We start from the raw sequence: 19,308 nt of genomic DNA on the forward strand, positions 1-19,308 counted from the left end.
GCGTAAAGTGTTCGAAATTTAAAATAATAAAGGACATTTCGCATGCCAGTCTCAAGAAAGCTCCGGTTCGAAATCTGGTTTCTTTTTTTTTTAAATAATAACACGTTCGTATTGCGTAACGCGAGGTGGAATAACGGCGGCAACCAGTTTACGACTATTTATTTTCTGTTTTATTATTCGTATGTGAATGAAACTGGACCAGTCTTTGCCCCCTTATCGAAATGTCATTCGCGATTATTAAAGGGACATTGCAAATTTTACTGGTTTCCCACGAAGTACTGTTTGCCGTCTAATTCTAATGGCTCGCTTCCAAAAATTATAATAATCATAATATTTAGTTTTTTGTAACCTAGATATAAAGATAAATTACATTCTTAACTTAACTATATGTTTTCTATTTCTTATATATTACGATATCTAAATTATTACAAACTTGGGAAAATCAAAAGTTTTAATATTGAAGTCTAATAAAAAAATACGACAACTATCTCTCTATTTTTTAGCTTTTCACAACAAATATACTGAACGTATCGAAATTAATTTTATAATCATAATACTAACTTTTTTCCTCAAAAACACAGTAGAGAAGACTGCAATTAAAATATAAGACCATGTGTTTTGGCATAGCAAAGACAAGTAAAAATGTTTAAAAATAGTACACACATAATCCACAAAAAGAAAAAAGATCCGTAAATATAGATTGTATGACGACAAATGAAAAATAGCAGACGACAAAACAATTAATAAACGGCACAATTAAAATATATAACCAATTATTACTATGTTTAACTTGTATTTTTGTGTTTTCCATAGTAAAAATACCGTTAGTCTAATATATTATATGTAAATTAAACGTTTTTTTTCAACGCTTATAAAACCGTTAACACTTTATAATTGAAAAATAAAATGCAAATAAATACGCAACTAGAAAGGCGACTAAATCGGTTGTTTACGTTACATTTAACTATACACTAGTTACTAAATATCACAGAGTAATTATATAACAATTTAATTCCATTTTTGAAAAAAATAAAAAACAGGACCTCTCAATAATTCAAAACAAATCAAATTGATATATATTTATGCATGCAGGTCTATTACATACTTATAATATGTCAAATCTACCGTTATTTCGTTTATTGTTCACTGTTTAAAAGTTTTAAAGCTTTAACTGATATTTTATAACAGTATTACGTGATAAACAATAAGTAGTTATATATAGATGTATGTAATAAAAATGTAACTGAACGCTGTCTGTACATGAGTGACATATTACTATAAAACTGTTATTGGCAGATAAGTGCAATCATTAGGGGACTCATACAATTAATATCTGTTTGTCTGTTTCTAAGATTAGTAGACTGATTTGGTTGCTGTTCAGTATTGTACTCTGGTAAACATCTCTTAAAATTTTGTGTTTGTTTTAATTCTTTGAAAACCTGTTATAGGCTTTCTCAAGAAATGTACTGTTGATTTAATGTACTGGATAGTAAGCTGTTGCTTTTGTAATTAATTAATTTTAATATATATTACATTATATCGGCTTATTATAAACAAAACAGTAATGGAAGTCGCGGGCTTAGCTAATATTCTTATATATATTCGATTAGAACAAAAATTATTTCATTTATTTTCAATTCAATTTAAACTAATATTGTTATTAAATATATGAAACCTCATAAATGTTTCTGTTATTTGGATTAATTTAAAAAAATAATTAGGTATGTAATCGTTGAATAAGTGTTGCGATACTTTCAACTGTATCTGTTACAAAATATTGGTAACAGCAGTAACAGTGACTGCAATTTGCATTATAACTTTATAATAACGTTTCAATAAAACCGTGTCACTTTTCATCACGTGCTCTTGTTACAATCTCTTTGTCACGTGGTCAATGAATTGCAAAAAAATAATATTTATGGAACTATTAATCAAATATAATAATAATGTACCGCCACGAATATCCCAGATGGTGTAATTTTTTAATGGATGATAGTGGAATGGTGCACCCGTTTACGCTGGCGGGGCACTAATGGAGGATGATAGGATGAGCATTAAGTCAAGTTAGTTAGCCCATATTGGTAAATGGTAATTTACCATGATGGTTTCGAGAGGGCACCGCGTGGAGGTCGACCTGACATGGTACATTGCTAACAATGGGGTTACTAACAACTCGTTCCCTCCTCCCGGATGGGATAGTCAGCTGACAATTGGTGAACAATACTTTACATGTATTTTACTGGGTATATTTATATGCAACGCAGAATATAAGCTTACCGCCGTCTTTCGGATTATATTTGAGTTTGTTACCGGTGTTTCCTTCACCGGAAAATATTTATTGCCAAATAGAACTGTACTTAAAGGTTAATCTGAAATATTATATTTCAAAGACACAAACAGATTTTTGGTATCGCGCAGATTTAAACTCATGATCTTTTGTCAAAGTCAAGTTAGTAAACCACTAGATATCAATGCTTTCTAACTATTAATAGTAATAGATAACTTAGTAATAATTAATAAAATTTATATATATATAAATATATGTAAGTCTGTACTAAAAAATATAACTTCATTTCAAGCTAGTAAACGGTAATTAGTAATGTATTAAATACGTACAATACATAAATAACAGTTATATATAGATACATTACGCCCGTCTCTAATCGCATCAGGAAAAAGCTGATTATGCAATAAAATATTAGGACGTTATGTGAAATTTGAGCGTTATTCATATCGTAAGCAATAACAGGTATGAAATCACTATTTTATATTATCACGCAGATTTTAAATATTTGCTGAATTGAAGTGTTTGAAATTTTATTGTTTTAATTTTATTCGTATTAAGCAAGAAAATAATGCAGCGTGATTTATTTTGTTCAAATTAAAATTGTGAATTGTTAATTTCACAAAATTCATACTGATGACATAGAGGACCGTTGCCTCGCGGTATACTACCCCGATTTATAGCGAAGGTCGTGAATTCAATTCTCGCTGATAATAACAAAAGGTTCGTGTGTGTGTCAGTGTATATCTGACTAACTTTCTGATGAAGGTAACACCGATAACAAACTAAAAATAAATTCTAAAGAGAGTGCTAGGCTCGCCCCTTGCCACGTTGTATCCAAAGAAATCTGGGCATATCAATTATTGCGTTTACCATGACGTCAACAATAAATAAATAAATAACCCTGGGCTATTAACACAGCGCCATCTTGTCCCATGGTAAGAATCCCAGAACTTGTGTTATGAGTACTAGACAACTTATATAAATATATTTTTTGTAAATACATACATAATACACCCAGACCTACACAAACAATCATACCTTTGAATACAAATGTTAGCACTGTACAAATGTTTGAATCGAACCCGCGACTATCGGAAGTAAAACGGTGTGCTAAACCATTATACCACCGAGGCCATCGTCATCGCATTAAGTTTCTCTTACTTTTGAAGTTGGTTAAAATTGACCAGTAGTACCAGGATAACATAAACACATGATAGGTCCAACGAACACCACTTTAGAGTATAGAACGCAAGAAAAAGTTGCACGGCCAAGACCCATATAGCGCGGACGATGCGTGCCGACCGACCCGACTTGGTACTTGTTGAACCTTCAGAGTTTAACGACACCTGGTATAAATTATTTGTTGACGATCTACTCGATTGCGAGAACACACTTTATTTTTATATTATTAGAGTCTTTATTGTAAACATAAATAGTTTTCTGGTGATTTGTCTAAAATATTTAAACGTGGAAAATTTTGGTTTTGTAACGGTTGGAAATTAAAAATAATAGTTACAGTTTTAAAATATATTTGAACACTGAAACACTGAACGATTACTTGAATGACGAGCGTGCATGGCAATAATTTGTTAATGCACGGGATTTTCATTTAATGTTAGACATGGACACCTACATAAATATACATTATAATAAAATTGCGCGGGCGGAGGAGTATGAAATTTCGGACACTTACAGTTTATATATATAAAGATGTAGTGCATAATGGTAATATTTTTTTAAATTATGCATAAAATATATTAAATACTAGCTGACCCTCACAACTTCGTCATTTATCATTAAATATCGGCCAATTTACATAATATCTTTTTAAATTATAGCCTATATGTTATTCTGATATATACGCTATATTGCTGTAAAGTCTCATCAAAATCCGTTCAGTAGTTTTTCCGTGATAACAGACATATATTCACAAAACATTACAAACACTACCAAGTATTTGACAGACACATATATACTCTTTTGTTTATTGTTAAATTCTGTAAATAATAATGTAATGTAAATAATATTGAAAGTTATAATTTAAATTAATTATGGTAGGATTTCATCCATTGGTCGGCCACTAGTATATATTTTATATTTTTATAAGTAATGAACAACAAAGTTGGCACTAATTTGAGCAAAAGCGTAATATTTACGTAAATTTCGCGCTAAGTCCTGAAAATAACGCACTAAAAAAGCTAATCTTTTTCAATTTCACCTCCATCTCTATTTCCTCCCGATTCGTTAGATATTAGATATGTTATAGGAAGTTAATGGCTGCTGATGAATTTTTACAACTTTAATAATAAATGTTTTAAGTCATAGAAAAAATATTACGATTTTTTTCTCATTTCTATAAAGTTAAAGTATCAAATACGATGATGCAACGTACACACATTTCTGTATGCGCGTGCGTGGAACATGCACTCAGGTACTAGGTGGTAGGGTCTGATAGGTACTAGACTGCCATGTGTGGGTACCGCGGTGCTGCCTTCACACCTATTTGTCTAGCTGGCGCGAGTTACTCACCTGTACACTTGTACAAGATGCTAATCACGATTACATCCTTTTTTGAGATAAAATGTAGCCTGTAGCAGTTTAATTTCTTGTCAAATTTCATTAAGTTCCGATCAGCTGAGCAGTATACAATCGCATGACAGCTTAGAACTTTGAAATAGCAACGCGCTGTACGAAGTCACGGGATTTTAAGTAACGTGGACTGATGACCCCATTCTTGCAATGGAGTCATCAGTCCACGTCCAGTCCAATGTACTATATCAGTTTGACCTCCACAAGGTTTCCCCTGAAAAGCATCATGTTAAATTCCTGGTGAATATGTAATGATAAGCTAACTGGCCTGGCCTTATGTTCATCTTATCATCCTTTACTGGTGCCCCGTCAGCATTAACCGTTAGTGCAGGGTGTACCACTCCATTATAATCCATTTAAAAAAAAGTACGTAGTTACATGACCTCATGATGATGATGATGATGATGACGCGCCCAACTAGCCGCCCAACTCGCGCCAGCACTTGCCACCATAGTCTATGACTGCAGCGAGCGGGTCGCGTGTCTATGTGCGCGCGCGCACGATGTCGCGCCGCTCACATGGTGACGTCACTACGCATTATGTATTGAAATTAGACAGGGTGGGGTATAAGTCAATGACAAAACATGTGAAAAGTACTTTAAGCTAACTCCTATAGTACGACTTTGAAATATGTACAATATTTCGTGAGATTATAGGGACAGATATGGTAGAGCCATATGGCATTAAACTCTCCTCTTGTACATTCTTTATTGTGCAATAAAGAATCATCATTACATAGAATAAAACAAAGTCGCTGTTGCTGTCTGTCCTTCCCTATGTATGCTTAAATCTTTAAAACTACGCAACGGATTTGAAGCGGTTTTTTTAGTAGATAGAGTGATTCAAGAGGAAGGTTTGTATGTATAATACATGTACAGCCGTGCGAAGCCGGGGCGTGTAGTTAGTAAAGAATATACGAGTACTAAAGTTGCCGTGATACACTTTGTAAACATGTACAAGCTTATTTTAAGAATAAGAGCTGAGTTTCTCGTCAGTTCTTCTTGGCCCGAAAGCACTCAGAACTGACGATAGATTTGACATATCATAAGAGCCTGTAATATACCTACATGAATGAATAAAGTTATTTTGTCGAAAGTCACCTATTTCGGCCGCCAAGCAGCTTGCTTTGTAGGCTGTATTGCTGAGACACGGCAGTTCTTCAAAATGGCAACGCATGAGTGAAACCACGTGTATCATATGAAAAAGCGATGTTTGCCATTTACCACTAGTTGAGCCGTCATATTGTTTGCCATTTCAATGGCAGATTGCCGTAGTAAGTGTAGTGATCACTGAGACTATATTATTATTATTATTTTATCTTATTTACTAATATTATAAACGCGAAAGTTTGAGTATGCATGGATGTTTGTTACTCTTTCACGCAAAAACAAGTGAACGGATTTTGATTAAACTTTACAGTATATAGCTTATACATTAGAATAAGACATAGGCTATAATTTAAAAATATATTATGTAAATTAGGCGAAATGTAATGGTAAATATCAAGTAATGCAAACGAACGGGTCAGTTATTTATTATATATATACGGTATACACACAGAAGGTAGATTTCAGATCTGATCGATACCAAAAAACCCTTGTGATCATTTTATATTCCTGACTGACTTCCCGGTGGAAGAAACACCGATAACATACCCAAAAATAAATCTGACAGCCAGCAGTAGGCTCGTTGGATTCAAATATACATAGCAAAATGTTGCTTTTAACATGACGTCGATATTAAATCTCTGGCTACCCTAACCGGGATTACAATAATATCTCAGGTAAATTCACACAGTGCCATCTAGTCCCAAGATAAGCAGATTTTTTTTGTAAAAAAATATATATTATAAATATAAAACACCCAGACCCATACAATCATACTCATGAATACAAATGTTTGTACCGTACGAGGAATCAAACCAGCGACCATCGGATAGTAAAGCGGTAGGCTAAACCACTAGACCATCGAGGCTGTCATCGAGACAGTGGCGTATGTATGTATCATAAGTATTTCCACTTCTATTCCACTATCTATTGGAAAGTAGTTATAAATCGTTATCAATATAAGTATATAGTGTGGTATTGTCTCAAAGTTCGTATTTAGCATTAAATCACACGATATCAGTGTCAATACTAGCCTAGAATGCATTATCAGAGTTGATTTCGTACCTAAACTTAACTGAATTAGTTTTTATAACTATGTACATGGATTTTTTTGACGCGATCATTATTTATACTTATGTACAATTAGGAAAAATCACAGGATCTGACCACATTATATTTATTTTTATTATTATTATTGCTATACCCGTAATAGTCATGGCCGTTGTAACACTGCTGAAATATAGCTGGCCTGAGACAAGGTTCGAATCCCTAGCAGTGCCATCAGACTAAAGTCGTATCCGTCCGGCAGGAGTTGGTTGGGTTTCCGTGGGTTTGGAGTGCTATTAACACGCCCCCTAACGGTCGGTGAAGCTGAAAAGACAGCTACGGCCAAAAGTATCAGATTTTTGACGGTAGCAAAAAAATATTAATACAATAAACTAGTCGTACATAAGCGGCTACAATATCCTACATGAATAAATGATATTTGACTTGATTTGATCGATTTTCGAAATATTTCAAGTTCGATAAAAATGCATACAGTAGTTTATGTGTTATAGATATATAAATAAATAGCCGACCCATTTACCAATTTATTGGACCTGTACCCTTGTGGTGGATGGGTCGTTTAAATCTGCGGATGTTCTCTCTCACCTCGGATACAACGCGCGGCGAAACTCTCAGCATGACCGTCTACAGAGAATTTGTCATAATCAATTCAATGGATATTAATAATAAATAATAACCATGAACAATTCACACAGCGCCATCTATAGTCTGTTTAATAATTCTGGAGACAAATTTGACATTACCGATGTTAGCAAACCGGTATCGCAGGTGCACCACTACTCCGCTATAGGTGGTAACTTTATTTGAAAATTTGACACTTACATTACACCTGTCAATTTAGTTTCTGGAATAAAAAAAAACAAACTATAGTACCAAGGTAAGCAGAGCTTGTGTTGTGGGTACTAGACGACTAATATAAACACTTTTTTTTTTAACACAACAATAATATACATAGGAAACATCCAGGCTGATATACTCATGAATACAAACGTTTGTACCATACGATGTAACCCGCGACCATCGGAGCTAAAGCTGTGTGATAAACCGCTACACTACCGAGGCCTTCGTTAAGTATATATGTATTTACATTAAATGTGTCTAATATATATAAATTTACTAGTATACATAACGCGTTTTGCTTAGTTTGGGACTAGATGTCACTGTGTGAATTGTCCAGCGTTATATTTGCAATTCTATTTACATAAAACAAAGAAAAGGGTAATCATGATTATGAAATCCTTTTAACCATTCTCCTTAATTATTAAGGACGGGGGATATAATTAAAATATGTATTTTTTACATGCCGTATTTATCTCCGGAACATTTAAATATGTATGGGAATAAATAAGCTTACTGATGTAACATATTTCCTATACTATCCTGTTTCACTGTCACGCAAGCGTGTACTGTTAGCCCAGCCAGAGACACCATTCCATCATCATCCACAGACAAAATCTAGCCATAAATCTAAACAATAACATTGTCAACATCCCGACAATCAATCAAATTGTCATTATAAAAGAGAAATCCAGCCTTCCGCCGCTGTTGTAACACCATCGCCCGCTTTTTCATTTTTCGCAACCACCAAGGTGACAGTTATTGAGTTTTTTATAAGTTGACAACCGAATCCGGGTCGGTAGGTAGTCCTTGAAGGTTAATAGTAAGGGAAACCAATGGTATGGAACTATCATCGATAGCTTACTTAATTATTACACTAATAATACTAAAGCCTTTATTCATATACTAGTTACTCGCGCCGGCTTCGCACGGGTGTACATGTATTATATATATAAACCTTCCTCTTGAATCAATCCATCTACTAAAAAAAACCGTTCCAAAATCCGTTGCGAGTTTTAAAGATTTAAGCTTACATAGGGACAGACAGCGACAGCGACTTTGTTTTATACTATGTAATGATGATTAGTTATTTACATTTACATTTCCTACCATATATGTCTATATTTGTTTGCTAACATCCTCCAAATGTCTCCCTAAGCAGTTCTTGCCCAAGTACCCTATTACCACATTACATTAATACGTGAAACAAAAACTTTATACCCCTTTTAACGAAAATTACGCGGAAGTATGAAAGTTCACACGTTTACAGTTTATAAAAAGAAGGCGTACAAAATGCTAATATATATTTTATTATTATACCTAAAACTACATTAAATCAAGAAAAAACAACATTACACCGTACACTGCCATGTATTTGAAACACACGCATATATATACTGTTTTGTTTATTGTTAAAATCTGTGGTCAAATTGAGAATAGATTTATAATGTTCGGACTTATAATTTAAAGTATTTATGGTCGAATTTCGATCACTTGTAATAATAACTATTCAGCTTTCATAGCATAAGCATAATACAATGAAACAGAATAAAAAATATAACTCAAAACTATTATGGTATAATATGAAAGGCTCTCTTAGCTATTGCTGCAGCGTATCAGTTTAGCGTTGTTTTCAGTGGAAGTACCACAAGTAAGGGATAGCATGAGCATTATTGAGGTTGCATAAAAATAAATTGTCTTCGCAATATTTTCTAAAAAAAAAAACATTTTAATCATCCATCATCTCTCCATGACGAAAATCATAAGAAAATATCGAAATTTAAAAAAGGAACATTAATTTTCATATTTATAATTAACAATGTCAATAAAACCAATTCCAAATTTGAAAATGTAGGTCAGTTCAATAGAAATGACCGATAGTGCAAGTTTATCGCCATTTGTAATCTTCTTTATAAATTTTGTGGAGACAGACAAAAAAGAACGGTTTTTTATCATTCTTTGTATTCAAGTAAATATAACAAATACAAATAAATAAAATATCTTTATTGTTTCTGTGTCATATATCGGTAAATTGTTTGTGGTTTAGAGTATGTTTTATGAGTCATGTTGATTAAACCTTTTTATTTTTTAATCCTGTTTTGACATGGATATTTTGCATTATTTTGCAGTACTTTTTTTAAACGTTTATAACTGTTTAAGCGAACGCTTATAAAACAATCCATAATCGAATTCAAATCCGCAAAAACCGCGAAATTCGAAATTTAAATTTCGACATTTCGCGATAGGACACCGAACGTTGTCTCAATTAAAACTATATTTTCAAATACGGTTATATCATAACCAATCTTATGGTGTTAGAAATAAGTTTGTGTATCGTTTGTGGGTTAGTACGGCGTCAAGCCAACTCAAAAGTGTGTCACAGAGTTGAATAGCATGCGCAAGGCCGAACCGCTGCCGAGCTATCTATGAGTGCGCGCGCAAAAGCGCGGATGTGCGTCCCTCGTCTATCTGTTTATTTTAATGTACGCGTAAACATTTACATGTACAAGTATACATAACATGCGTAGAATATGTACCTACATATTATCCGGTAGTTTCAAATTGAGTGACCTAATTATGCAGAGAAATGCATGCTTTTGTTTCAGAGGTTCTAATATAGCGTAGTTGTGTAAAAATAGTTTTTTTTTTAAGTTTGAATATGGAATGGAGTATTCTCCTGAGCTAACGTTATACGCTGGTAAGGCATCAATGGAGGATGATAGTATGAGAATAAAGTTAGGTCAGTTCGGCTAACTGACCTAACCTTATGGTGAATGTACTTGGAATTAACCACGATGGTTTCCAAGTGTGATCGCGTATTGGTTAACCTGATACAATGCCATAGGGGAAATTGTTGACCCTATTGTAATGTACTATGTTAGGTAGACCTCCACTCTGTTTCCCTTGGAAACCATAATGATAAATTCTTAGAGAATTTGTCAAGATGGGCTAACTGACCTGACTTCATATTCATCTTATCATCCCTCACTGGTGCCCCGCCAGCGTAGACCGTTAGCGCAGGCGGGTGAAACATTCCATTATCATCCTTAAAAAATAGTCTTTATTAAAGTCAATTATTTGAATTCCTTATAGCAATGGTTTCTTAACTATGCAGAAGCCCCAGGGGCGTCACGTTGCTATTCTAGCGGTCGAAACCTCTAGAGTTTCGATTTGCGAAATTAATCACAGAAGAGCGAAAATATTCGTCCTGACTAGTAGTAAAGAATAATGTAATAACTAAAAAACATTCTGATTCTACATATTATATTAATTAATATAATTCTTTGGAATTATTTCGAGTTCATAGAAAATTTAAAGTCAATGGGTATATCAATGGGTGTCCTTCCATGGCGGATCGAAGTAAAACTAATTACAAACCCGGGCTTTGTTTTTAAGTAATTATATTGAATGAAAACTAGAGTTATTTAATACTAAAATAGACTTTATTATTCGTTGATAAAGTATTTTTTTTAGTTAAATCATAACATTACAATAGAAACAAAAAATCATATCTTCCCACTTTATAACATTTGTTATAGCCCTCTTAAAATGAAATAAAAAAAATACGGTTTGTAATCGGTTGAAAATATTTCTAGTGAAACCTGATAATGATCATAATATTTCGGTACTGGCAGTTTATAACAGTAAAAACACTTTCCTTTGCCTACGCGGCCATCACAGTGACGTAAGCACAGAGTACGTACGAAACAACAGATACATAGCGTAGTAGAAGTACAAAGTGTAAAGGTAAACAAAAAGTATGTGTGCCTTGCGCAACTTATCCTCACGGGTCTACACTCGTGCCATGTACCGTTGTCATAATATTTTATGAATTTCAAATTTCGAATGCCGTTTATTTTTAATTATACATATTTTTTAATGGCAAAGGATAATTAAGATAACTTATTTAAATCTTTACTGTACTGTTTTTTATACTATTTTTTCTTAGAATATACATAATTTGTGATTTAGTTATCAGTTTAACTGTAGATGTGTCAGTGTGTCTGTCTATGGCATTGTAACATTGTAGCTAGACTGATATGATGTTTTACGCCATCTAGTCCCAAGCTAACATCACAGAATTGCATAAAATAAAATTTTTACATATTAGAGATTTTTGTGTCGAAAATGTATAATTTTATTTTGTTATTTATAATGTAAAAATATAGACTAATGGGGAATATTATTTAAGTCAATTCATTGAACTCATAATAAAAAAAAATAAAAAATATAAAGAGGAAGAAAAAATTATACAGTTCCAATAGTGCATATATTTTTTTTTTAATGCCGTACATTTTTTAATGTACTATAATAATATTTATTAATATTATAAATGCGAAAGTAACTCTGTCTTCTGTCGCGCTTTCTCGCCGAAACTATTGAACCGACTTAAATGGAATTCGGTGCACGGATAGTCTAGATCCTGAGAAAGGACATAGGCTACTGTTTAATGCGAAAAATGGGTTGTAAGGTGTTGCAAGGGGAGATGAAAGATTGTATGGCAGTATCGTCATTTTTAAAGCTTGAAACTTATTTTTTAGTCTGTTGATTAAATACATATATCATTGAATTTTTGGTAAAAATTTTACTTCTAAATAAAATAAAATAGGGAATGAAAGTTTGTACGGAAAATTGACATTTTGAAGCTAGAACGATTCAACTTTTACTTTGGCTTTTTACAATTAGGCTAAATAATTAAAACTGCCATCTAAGGTCACTATTCAACGGGGATGAAGTCGCGGGCACAGCTAGTGGATTATATTTGAAAGTTTTAAGTTTAAAATATGATCATTAATAGGCATATTTATTATAATATTGATGAAATTAATAAAATATTATTATCGTGATATTTGCGACTTATTTTGCAACCAGTACATGGTTAATACTTTTTCCTTGTTGCAACACAGTATTTTTTTTTCAAGGGAAAGCTATGACGAATGTTAGTGGTCATATCCACAGATAACATTATTGTTAGAAATTAATATTTTACTTGTTTTCTCGCTGCGGTCAGGGCTATTTCGCCTTACACTATATTCTATTTTTTTTTTATTGAGTGCTTAGGTCTATTGTCATCATCAAGACCTGTAGCACTGCAATAGATCTATGTAGGTACATAAATCTATTGTGCTCGCCCTTTATCAAAATTCTCTACCTAAACCCGTCAGAGACAAGAATTGAAGGTTATTATTAGGAACAATGGTTTTAATTTTTCCTCTATTATTTAGATTTGTCTATACTTTCCAAGGGACAACCACATAGATTGTCAGTTCTTCTTAGGTCAAAAGCACTCCGGACTGATGGTAGATTTGTAATATCATAAGAGTCTGTAATATCATACAAATCATATTATCATATAAAGTAGTATTTCCTTTTTTCCGGACTACTCTAACGCTGTTGGCCGCAGCTGGCCTTTACAGTCTCACCGGACGATAGGAGGCGAGTGCAGATGGCATTCCAAACCCGCGGAAGGACTTATGGAGCGACTGAAGGCCAACTCCCGCCTGACGGATACGACTTTACTCTGAGGGCACCGCTAGGGGTTCGAACCTCGGCTCAGGCCGTCGTAGTATCGATCCCCGTTTGAATTGGACGGGGGATCGATCGGAGGGGGAGTATAAAGTAGTGTGATGGCTGCGCCGGCGCAGTGACGTCAGCATGCGTGCGCGCGAGGTCGATGGCGGGCAACGCATCAAATCTAACTGATTCGTGAGCCAGCCATTACGAATCATTGTCATCACTTTCGTAACTCACCGACTATTACTGTTTATGTATTCATAATTAGCTGTGCCCGCGACTTCGTTCGCGTGGGGTAACTTGAACTGTTTACGCAGCGCACGCAACGGAAGCCCTCAAATATGAATATTTTCTTCCCCGTTTCTGTAACATTTTACACTAATGCCTCACTTCTATTAGTAATTTTATGTGGCTTAAAGCCTTCCTCAACAAATGAACTATCCAACACAAATTTTTTTTTTCAATCCGAACCAATAGCTCCTGAGATTAGCGCGTTCAAACAAACAAACTCTTCAACTTTATAATGTTGGTATAGATCATGACCCATATCCCAGACGAGGTAGTCAGAGACGTTTATTGATAGCCGCGGTGGTTTTGCGATTTAGCACACCGCTTTTCTTCCTAAGGTAGCGGGATCGATCCTCGCAAGGCATAAACATTTGTATTCTTGAGTGCGATTGTTTGTATCGGTCTGGGTGTTATCTATGTATATTATGTATGCATTTACAAAAAAAATATCCTAATACATAATATAAGAAATATTATAGTAAAGTTAAAATACATAAAAAAAGTCGTAGAAAAGGAATAAATTGTAGTCTGTAGTAAACAAGTTTGATTACAATTATATAATAAAAAATCAAAAATGTGTTTAATAATAATAAATAAATTATCACAAGATAATATCTAGTTAATCAAATCAAATCGTAAATAAACTGAGTTTTAATAAATGACAAGAAGTATATTGTAATACTCCACAAACGAACATAATTACACAAACTTAAATATCAAAGTTCAGACTCCCACATTTATTCCTAGGTAGTACGGTCTTAGGCAGTATAGCTTAACGTCATTGCTGCCTACAAATAATACGCCATTAAAAAAACATAATTAATTTCCCGCCTAAATGTCCCGCCAAAATTTTTGCAACCTAATTCCAAATTCTAAATTATAATAATTCGCAACGTCCACATCCACAGCCGTGTCACTTTGAGTAAAATAATATTTATATGACACCATGTAACCACTTTTTTTAGAATAACATTTCAACACTACAGGTGTTTTTTATAGGTTAAAATCTTCAAGTTGATGGGCGTACCGTCCTCGCTATTTGATATTCCGTGACTTTTTTAATGGATGATAATGGAATGGTGCACCCGCCTGCGCTAACGGCTTACGCTGGCGGGGCACCCGTGGAGGATGATAAAATGGATATGATGGTCAGATTAGTCCATCGTAACAAATTCATCAGGAATTTATCACTATGGTTTCCAAAGCAACCGCGTGGAAATCAAACTGACATGGTACATTGTTAACATTGGGTTAGTCTGCATTACTAAAAATCACCTTTCTACAATATAGTTAGATAAAAGCTGTGATCACACTGTTGGTAGTGGCATAAATGTGTTTTAGATTTCATTCTCATAAGAGCTGCGCCCAGTCATAAAACGAAGTTATTAAATACTCCTTAATTAAAATCATACATTACATAAATAAAAACATATTCATACTTATTTATGTAAAATTTGAATTTGGAATTTCTTTCAAAAAGATAAAATGGAATGGTGCACCCGCCTGCGCTAACGGTTTACGCTGGCGGGGCACCAGTGGAGGATGATAAGATGAGCATGAGGTCAGGTCAGTGGTGAATTTACAAGGTATTAACCACGATGGTTTCCAAAGTGCACCGCATGGAAGTCGACCTGAGCTGTCTCTATTGCTAACAACAGCAGAAATAAGTGTAACACCCATCCAGACGCTTTGTTCAAAGTCACACATTCAACTCTTCACAGACGACTCTTATTCATTCATAATTTAATTGCCGCGCTCTTGTCGATACAGCTTGTGCATATGTGATACGAGATAACTCCTACTTTTCCTAAATTTATTTGATATAGCTGTGTCTTCGTCTTCCCCTTGCACTTCTTCCTTCTCATCGGAGCAAATTAACCTACGCACACTACCAACAATTTCTCTCAACGGATCTGACCTTTCACCAAATGATACTATGATTAGTGACCTCTACATACTGGCCACTGCTTTCTATGACATCATCTAAGTACCTAATAAAAAATAGAAACAAAGAATTACTTTCAATTCTACAATGTTATTTTTTTTAAATTACTAAATAATTATAATAATATATACTGTGTACAATTCACATAACTCCATTTACTACTTTATTTGCTTTGTCAATAAATCAATAAATAGTGTAATACGAAGCGTAAAAAATATAATATAAACAAAAAAAACAGGAATAAAACATAGGCGAAAATAATATAACCACAAAGAAAACGACAGAATAGAATAGAATGGAAATTCACTTAAATTCAAATATACTAAAACTAAAAGTGTAAACTTGCAACGATTATTTAAAAGAGCAACACAAGTTTCTTGCTCATTCTTCTTGTGATGAGACAGCTTTCCAAATGTGCGGTAGATTAAAAAATATATATTCTATTGAAAATTGTGATGACAATTCTAAAATGCTAATAAGTACTTTAGAATAGACATCACAATTTTTTTACAAGAAGAATGAGCAAGAAATTTGTGTGTTGCTCTTTTAAATAATCATTGTAGGTCGAAACGTGTGAATACAAACTGCCATTAGCATTAATTTAGGATCAAATATAAATACACAATAAGATTAAATCAGTCGTAGTGATTAGAGCAGATCAGTCCCTACAAGCAGCACTGGTTCACGAGTATGATGATAAAGTAAGTTCACAGATGTTAGTTTACAATAAAAAAAAAATACCACAATTCTAAGTCAGCTAAGTCACGGTGGCCCTCGCGTGCTCGTCACACTGACCTCGACGTTGCATAAATAAATATATAACAATTTCTGGAAGCCGCTGGGAAACGTGACAAAGATGGAAGTTTTTTTATAATTAATTCTATTTAGGGTTACGCTGTTTTTTTTTTATTGGAATGGCATACAACCTGATGATAAGCGGTCACTGTAGTCTAAATATATATTTTTTTATTAAAGAGTAATATCTGCGTTTTGGATTATTTTTTTTACCGTTGAATATATTTATGAACAGTACTTTGGACACCACTTTATTTTGTAAGTACAGTATAACAATAGAATCTAAGAATGTAAGAAAGGCGGCCTAGGTCTAACGGTTTAACACACCACTTTACTAGTGTGTGTTGTAGGACCCATAATACGAACTCGGTTTAACTTGGGATTAAATGGGGTTGTGTTGTGAATTGTCCAGAAATATTATTATTATTATTATTCGATAGTTTAATAAATCTTTATATAGTACAAAAGTTGCTTCCGCTGTCTGTTCGTTTAGATCTTAAACTACGCAACGGATTTCAATGCAGTTTTTAGTAATAGATAGAGTGATTCAAAAGGTAGGTTTATATGTATAATACATGTACCCACGTGAGAAGCCGGGGCGGGTAGCTAGTAGTATAATAAATATGAAAGTAATTCTTTGTGTTTGTCACATAAAGTATTCACGGTCAAACCTATTTGAATGCAAATATACATTTAGTTACGAAACAACGAGTTTTACAACAGTCAAAACATACGTGATTATTGTATTATCGACTAATAAAAAGTATCCTTAGTAATTAAAATATATTATTTATGTTTTTTTTATTGTATTGCAATAACAATGACAAACAAGCAGACAATACTTTTTTTTAAATACAGACAACAATCATACATATGAATAAAAATATTATAATCGTGCGAGGACTCAAATCCGCTACCATTGGAGGCAAAGCGGTGTTCTAAACTGCTAGAGCCTTCAAATTTTAATTTAAATTTAACAAGATCAGGTCCAGAGATCAAGCTCATAATCCTTAATCTTGGGATGTATGACAAATATTACTTTGCCCATTTTTAGAGAAAAAAAAATAACAATAAATAATTTTCTTGTCAGAACAATAGCTTATGTCTAGGCGTGTCTAATTAATAAGCAAATTTATCGTCAAGATGGACAATTAAGCTGTAAATATGCAGTCGGTACGTACGAAACCTTCACCGTGTTTGGTCTCACGCGATTGTAATGCCTTTAACACACGTTTGTTGTTTAAATATAAAAAAAATGCATTTTTTTTTTTAATTACGGTTTTTCACGGAAGATAACATAATAACAAACAGTTTAAAATTAAATGAACTTTAATTGTTATTGTTTAAAGACGACTTCACAGTTTTTTGTTATAGTTCATACAGTTAGTTATTTCTGTTTACATTTTTTTATACTGTCTTAGGACTAATTCGCTATATATTATCCACGGTTAATCAATTACATTTTTTATTTAATTGTCCGTGCTTAATTGGCTTTTAAAAAAAATTAAGTTGAGTTTCTTGCCAGTTCTTCTCGATCGAATCTGTATACTGAACTGAACGGTAGGGAAAAATATTAAGACAAAAAACGGTCATAATCGGCTAAAGTGTCTTACATGGAATAAATGATTTTTGATTAGATTTGATTTGCCATTTTATTTATAAAAAAAATCGGTTTGAACATTTTTGTGGTGCAAAATCAACTTGTTTTAGACAATAGACTAGTGTCCGAGGTGTGGCCACAGACTATAAGTATAGTTTATCACGACCGGTCCGTTATCTAACCGGTGAAAGTATTTCGGGGTCTGTCCCTGCGTTCAACTAACTATACGATTACGTTTAATGAAACCGTTTGCTCCTCCGCAACGTTGTGATCAATGAGGTTAAGCAACTCTGAGTGGGGGTCTCAATTTGGATGGGTTCACCATTAAATGGTACTCAACTAAGTCAATACTATGGTCTTATTTTTTGTTGTGATCAATGAGGTTAAGCAGCCCTGGGACCGGTAATTAATTTGGATGGGTGACCGTTCGATATAGCAATAGGACAGACAGACAGTGACAGAGCTACTTTCGTATTTATAATATTAGTAAGGATTTAGTTTTTAATTTAAATTATAAATGCAGATTCTAAACTGCAACCGGAATAAATAACTTCTGTTAACGGTGTTTACCGTGATCTAAGTTAAGTATAAATTTAAATTACGGACTTTTAGCCACCAATGAACTGTCAGCTAACTGATCACCTTCTTTATATTGCTAATAGGGTTATATAATTTAAAAACTAATTCATTAAAACCTTTATACATTTTTAAATTATTTATATAAACGAACCACGACAAAAACTGAATCTTGTTAATAAAATTAAAAAATATGACATTAACATATTTATTTATAGATATATACTCAACACAAGAACAGTAACCAAACACCGTTTACAAAATTATTGGATGTCATACTACATCCAATAATTTTATAAAATATATAACTCTTATTGTATTCATAAAGTTAACAGGGTATAATAAACAACAAATTCATTCTAATTATGATACAACATCACTAATAATACTGGCCGCTTGTTACAAAACTAATATTATTACAAATATTACGTTATTAAAAAGTTATTCTCAAAAGCTTCATGGGAATGGCTCTCCAAAAATAGCTGTGAACGCATACTCTCTGGTCTCTCGTTTCAACTTTCGAATACCTAGAGAAAGTTGCCCGCCAAATGTGTTTAAAAAATTTTTTATGTACCACTCGCGAAAATGTTGTATTTCGAACGCGGAAGTTACGTTCGGATATCGACACGCGAGCTTTGTTGTATCACCTAATGTATTTAATTGATTTCTTACATAATAAATGGTTAGGATTATAAATTAATTG

General features: G+C 33.4%; 1 protein-coding gene across 5 annotated transcripts in view; it reads left to right on the forward strand.

Moving 5' to 3' along the window:
* Positions 1 to 19,308, forward strand: part of LOC131855378 (probable nuclear hormone receptor HR3) — a 124,292-nt gene that overhangs the window by 19,097 nt on the left and 85,887 nt on the right. The gene's annotated exons all lie outside the window — the stretch shown is intronic.

This window comes from Achroia grisella, unplaced genomic scaffold, assembly GCF_030625045.1.
Source record: "Achroia grisella isolate CSIRO2021 unplaced genomic scaffold, CSIRO_AGI_Agris_v1 utg1360, whole genome shotgun sequence".
NCBI lineage: Eukaryota > Metazoa > Arthropoda > Insecta > Lepidoptera > Pyralidae > Achroia > Achroia grisella.